The sequence below is a fragment of the Coregonus clupeaformis genome, chromosome 13 (assembly GCF_020615455.1).
Source record: "Coregonus clupeaformis isolate EN_2021a chromosome 13, ASM2061545v1, whole genome shotgun sequence".
Lineage (NCBI taxonomy): Eukaryota > Metazoa > Chordata > Actinopteri > Salmoniformes > Salmonidae > Coregonus > Coregonus clupeaformis.
Window position 1 is genome coordinate 46,087,455 of NC_059204.1, and position 6,624 is coordinate 46,094,078.

A 6,624-nucleotide genomic window follows, 5' to 3' on the forward strand; every position below is an offset into this window, starting at 1 on the left:
GGTAAGCATTAAAGGGTATACATAATTGGTGCTTCTATACAATTGTCTGGGCCCACGGAAGGGTGTTAGAGACAACTTGCGTTTATTTACGTGGTGGCTGTGGCTTACATTCTGATCTGGGCTCAATGTGCCGGAGTGCAGGTTGGTGGACGTATGGTTGTGGCATTGAATGTGTCGCTAGGTTTACTAGTGGGTGTAATGGGTGTCTGTGTCATGTGCTGTACTGACCAGAGTATGATTCCTAGAGTAACCCCAATAGTTACAATCAGCAAAACAAGGAGTGGAGCAGAGCACCCCAGTCTCTCCCATGGTGGGTCTGTCCCTCCTCTGTCTTTCCCCTCCAGTATCTGAAGATGGGAGTCTCCTCCACATATTCAGATAGTGTTAGTGTCAAGAATTTGATCCCGAATTTAATGTGATTAAATCACTTCTGACTTCAGTCAGGGTTCTGGAAGGAGTTGGTGCTGGTGTGACAATGCAAGGTGGTGCCAAGGTGCGCCCAATTTACCTTTGACCTGGACTGAGTGTGGAAGTAACCTCCTTCACTTTGAGACGGTCCAGTCCACCTGGGTTCTTGCCACTTTCTCTTGTGGACCTTAACCCTCACCCAGTCACCAACTTTTACCTTCAGCGGCGCCCGGATCTCCGTCAGCTCCCCTCTTGGACCTTGTGAATCTGTTTGGAGAGAGCTGCAGAGAGTTCCGTTAGTTTTCTCACATATTCAGACATTACAATTTGTTGTACATCAAGGGGCGGGCATATGACCCCCCCTTGGTGGACCAGGCAGGACCCTACCAGTCCCATAATCTCATGTGGAGAGAGATGGGTGCCTGCTCCGGGAGAGGCTCTCATGGCCATCAACGCCAGGGGCAGAGCTTCAACTCACGTCAACTTTGAACTGCACATACCTTGGCTATCTTAGCCTTCAAAGTTTGATTGGCACGTTCCACGAGGCCCCTGAGATTGCGGCGGTACACAGACCCAAACTTGTGCACAATGCCGAACCCCTCCACCTGTCTCAGGTGTTGGTTACTGAAATGGGACCCGTTGTGGATCGAATTTGTCTGAACCCCATACCTTGGTATGAGTTCAGTCTGCAGCCACTTAATAACTGACCAGCATCCTCAGTGCTGTTGGTATTGCCTCAACCCATTTGGAGAATCGATCTACCATTACCAATAAGTACCTTTTCCCATTGAGTTACATTATCAGCCCCCATGTCAGTGTAATCTATGCTAATGTCCTGAAAACAGCATTAGGTACTGGGTATGAACCCATGGGTGTTTGGAAAGGTTTCTTTGGGTTGTGGCTGCCACAAATGCTGCACTCATCACAAAACAAGTCTGTCATGTCCTTAATGTGTGGGTGCCACCAAATATGGGAAACCTTCTGTAAAGTTTTGAGTTTCCCCTTCATGGGTGGGCCCATGAGCCTCACGTATCAGCTCGGGCAGAGATTAGCTGGGGCCACCAACCTGCAGTCATGGCATCTCCAAAGTTCATCAGGTCCTTTGGTGGCTCCCATCTGTCCCCATACCGAGTGCTCATAAGGGCCCGCTGTGAATTGTAGTTCCTTTATGTGTTGGTCTGTGAGTTCTGTTCTAGCTGGTTGAGTCTGCAGCACCATCTGTCTTGGAGTGTAGCCCCCAGCTTTCTTGGCTGCTTTGTCAGCTGCGTCATTTCTCGTGACTTTGTTCTTGAGTTGCCGATGTCCTTTGCACTTCATGATGGCCACCTGCTCAGGTAGTGAGACTGCTTTTATCAGTCTCTCCATTTGATGCCGTGTTTGATCGGAAGGTTTCCTGTTGTGGGGAAGTTACGTCTGACCCATTGTGGTCCATCTGTACGGACTGCTCCATGAGCATATGCTGAGTCAGTGTAGATGTTCACAGTCTTTCCTTCCAGCCTTTTCCAGGGCTTGAGTCAAACCAATGATCTCGGCTAGTTGGGCTGAGGCAGGTTGTGGGATGATGGTCTGATTCCAGGGTCACGCGTGACCTGGCTGGAAGCTGCTGTACCACTGCATATGCTGCTATGTTCCCTTCTTTCCTCTACTAGCAGCATCCATCGGGTGTACAACCATAGATCAGGATTGGTAGGTTCGTTTCCAAGTCTGGTCTGCAGTTTCAGTTCCTGTGCCGCCCTCTCTTCGCAGGGAGTGTGCCAACCCTTCTTCTGCATTGAGTGCGTCTGCCGTTTTTTGTCGGTATTGGACAAAAAGTAATGTGTGATTGGGTGCATTTATTCTGGATTTTGTTCTTTCTTTCCAGCGCTGAACGTGAATTCCTTGCTCATCAGATATGCTGCAAACCCCATGGTGCGATGGATTTCCAATTTGTGGCACATTACCAGGTGGGCGGTTTTTTCAATAGCTTTTTGCCACTGCAGCCACGTACCTGGAAACATGTTGTCTGACCTGCTTCAATATGGTCCAACTTAGAGGAATGATACATCAGTACTCTTCTCTCCCCCTCTTGTTTCTGAAAAAGGATGGAAGAAGTGAACCCCTCCTTTCAGAAACATCAAGATGAAATTTGTTTTTTGTAGTCGGGTGCTGTCAGAGCTGCTGCCACCGAGAGAGTTTTAGGAGAGCAAATGCTGTTGATGCTTCAGTGTGTCCAGGTAAGTGAGGAGTGTAAGTTTCTGGTCCTGCCCTCTCACTATTTCTCTCAGTGGTTCAGTCCTGGATGTGTAGTCAGGGATGTGGGTACGGCTGTACCCTGTCAACCCCAGGAAGGACAACATGCCTGACACTGTGATGGGACGTGGATGATGGAGTATGGAATCTCGGTGGGATTTCGAGAGACCAGCACCTTCTCCTGAGATTTCTCTGCCAAGGAAAAGGACAGTTCTGCGACAGGACTGGACTTTGCTCATTTTGACCTTGTAGCCTTTGACAGCCAAGAAGTCAAGTAGGGTTTTTGTCATTTGTAGACAGAGATCAGATGTGGGAGCCCCCAGCAAAAGGTCATCCTACATATTGATGAGTATCACTCCTTCAGGGATTTTCAATTCAGCCAGGTGTGTCTTTAGGAGTATGATTGAAGATTCCGGGAGAACACCTGTAACCCTGTGGAAGAAACCGAATACGTATACTGTTGATGTTCATATGTGAAGGCAAAGAGAGGCGTGAAGCTCATCCAGTGGAATGCTGAGGAAGGCATTAGCCAGATCCACAACGGTGAAGTATTGGTGTTTTGGTGAGAGATTACTCAGTGTAATGTGAGGGTCAGGGACAGGTAGGTCAATGGGTGCAGTGCGCCTTGTTCACTGCTGAAGTCTTTACCATCCGGTATGTTTCGCCTCCTGTTTTCAAGACTGGTAAGATTGGTGTGTTCCATGGAGACACAGTGCGATATATGACACGAGCTCCCAACAACCCATCTATGGTTGGTTTGATCCCCATGGTCTGTTTCAGGTTTCAGACGGTACTGTGTTCGGTAGATAGGAATTTGTTCAGGGTTGAGTAAGGTGATGGTGACTGGTGCCACCTGTAGTTGTCCAACATCAAATGGGGGTGTGTGTACCATATGCCTTCATCAATGGTGGAAAGCAGTGCTTGTGATGAGGGGTGGTCTGTGTAAGGTTACCATGGTGTCTTGGGAGAGTCAAACGTTCAGGAAGGCAATGTTCCTCTGTGTCAACTGTCATAAACCTCCACATGTTCTCAGTGGTGGCTTTGGTTATTCCTGGAGTTTGGGTGGGTTCCCACTGGAGTTGGATGCTCTTCTGATCATAGGCCCAAGGCTCTGCCTCAAAACCGTGTCCAACTGCCAGTGTAACATGGGAGCAGATTCTTCGCCCAGTAGGTACGCAGGATTTCAAATGGGAAGGTAGGATAACCGGAGCAGCCACTCCCTTCTTGTCCACACACTATGGTACAACATCTGATTGTTGGTGTCAGGTGCATCATGTTTTCATTCCAGTCATCGGTATATGGGTCGACATCATTGTAGTCACATTAAGTGTACAGTGTATTTCAGCCTGAGGAGTCTTGTGTGGTGAAATGTGCTAAATGAGTTGTCTCAGCTGGTTGAACTGAATTGAACTCAAGGGGGTTCCTTTGGCCGGATTCGATGCACTTCAACCAGTATATTTCTTGGGTCAGGGAGAGCACTGGGGTTGGGATGATGGGTAGCATCAGCAACCTAACTGGATGAACTGGTGTGGAGGTAATGGGATCAATGGAAACCTCCACACCCTTTTCGGTAAGGTAGATTGAACATTTCAGTTTGCACAATAGGTCCCTTCCCTAATAGGTTGATTGGACAGTTGGGACAATATAGGAATTGATGCTTCAAATTGGAAGGGCCCCATTGGAAGAGCAATGGTATGGTCTGCATTTTTGTGCCCGGGTGTTCCTGATACCCCCACCACCTGTATTGATTCCGAAGAGAGTGGTTGACTAGATCTATGGCAGAGTACGTACATCCTGTATCTACCAAAAATTGGTGGGTGGAACTCCTCCACTTCACACATGACAGTTGGTTCAGTGTGGAGTGGAAAATGTGACCCCCATTCCCGCCTGTGGTGGTGGGCAGCTTCAGGGCCAGGGAGGATATTCGTCTGACATGCCCTGGAAGGTGGGCGCTGGCTGCTGGTTAGGCTGTTGGTTTGGGTCTTGTTGTGGGTGGTTATATGCTGGTAGGGGCAGCATGTGGCTGGTACATCGGTCTTGGGCCTCCCTCTTGATCTGAAGGCATAACTCCACCCTGTTTGCCAGCCAGTGTTGCTGTTGCGGACTAGGTGGTAATGGACACCATCTGACAGAGTGTCCATATTGATGACAATTGTAACAGGCCCCCATTACCTTGTGGCCTTGGCCGTCTCCATTGAGTCTGGTATTGTGGGGGTCCTCCCCTTCCTCTACCTCTCCATTGTGGTGTATCTGCCTCTTCCTCCATTGGGGTTGATGGTTAAATTGTGGGTGTTCCTTACAATCACGCCTAAAATGTCCAGCTCCTCCACAATTTAACAAGGTAGTTCCTCCTCTTGGAGGACTAATGGGGTGCCCTGCTGAGGCCATGGTCGTGGTTGGGGCCAAAAGTCATGGTGCCTGTTAGGCTGTATAGTGAGGGTGGGGCCAGGAGTGGTGCTGGTACTGGCCTCTGGGGAAGCTGCTTCAGTGGCCACACACACGTATCTGTTTTCTTTGGTTGCACCCTCCTGCTCCTCCACTATTGCCCATGTCCCTATTCTCAGCTCTTCCCCCGGCTTTCTCAACTGCCACCTCTAGTCCTTTTCTTCATAAAGGTGAGTTGCCCTTAGACGGGAGCACCCCCGCTAAAGTAACCTGCCTAGTCCATTTGAGTTTCACCTCCCTCCCACACTTTCTTCACGGTCTTATACTGTTCTTCCCTCCCGCTCTATCCTGTATTTTTTGATCTAGATATTCATTAAATTTGAGTTTTGGGACGGTAGTGGTTGCCTTGGTTATACAGTTTATTAGACTATCTTGGTACCCTTAGCCGTCACTGGCCGAATCCAGCAATGTATTCTTGGCGCTGACTGAGATTTATCTCTGATGTCCCACCCTCGTACACAAAAAATGTTCAATACTTTATTATTAGGAATTATTTTGCAAAAAGGTATTATTGTTTTTCAATTATTCGAATTATTATATATTTTCCCAAAAGGTATCAGAACCGACCCGGGAACAATATATTAACAAACCCGGAGCGCTCCCAAAACAATCATCAATTTAATCCCAGGAATTATTTTGCAAAAGTTATTATTGTCTTTCAGGTACTCGAGCTATTATATACTTCTCCCAAAAGGTATCAGAATCGCCCACTTTTTGGAAGAATACATTAACAAACCCAAGCGCTCCCTAAAATAATTATCAATCTAATTTAGAATTTATTTAGCAAAAGTTATTATTGTTTTTCAGGTATTCGAGTTATTATATATTTTCCCAAAGGTATCAGAATCGCCCTTTTGGAAGAATATATTAGCAAACTCGAGCGCTCCTAAAATAATTACCTATTTAATTTTTGGGAATTATTTTGGCAAAAGTTATTATTGTTTTTTGGGTATTCGAGTTATTATATATTTTCCCACAAGGTATCAGAATCAGCCTTTTGGAAGAATATATTAGCAAACTCGAGCGCTCTAAAATAATTATCGAATTTAATTTTGGGAATTATTTTGCAAAATTATTATTGTTTTTCAGGTATTCGAGTTATTATATATTTTCCCAAAAGGTATCAGAATCGCCCTTTTGGAAGAATATATTAGCAAACCGAGCGCTCCTAAAATAATTATCAATTTAATTTTAGGAATTATGAAAAATACCAACACCACAAGAGGGAAAAAGTTCAAGTCAGCTTAAGCGCAGCGGCTACATAACAGGCAAAATAGGACTCGGTGGTCCTCTTAAAAGTTATCCACTAGTTAGTCTCCATGAAACGCCAATCTTACACAACATTCAGGTTATCATTTCAACAATTACATTTTCATTACATATCAGCATCAACACACGAATTCAGTTTAAGTTCCTCACAGTACATATAGTTGAGTGCCACGTCAACCAATTGCCCGACTATCTGAACTTGTATTTTTTTTTTGATTCTCCTCAAGGAGACTCCCAGTCGCTTAAACCATTCAACAGGCGTCTAGTCGGGAG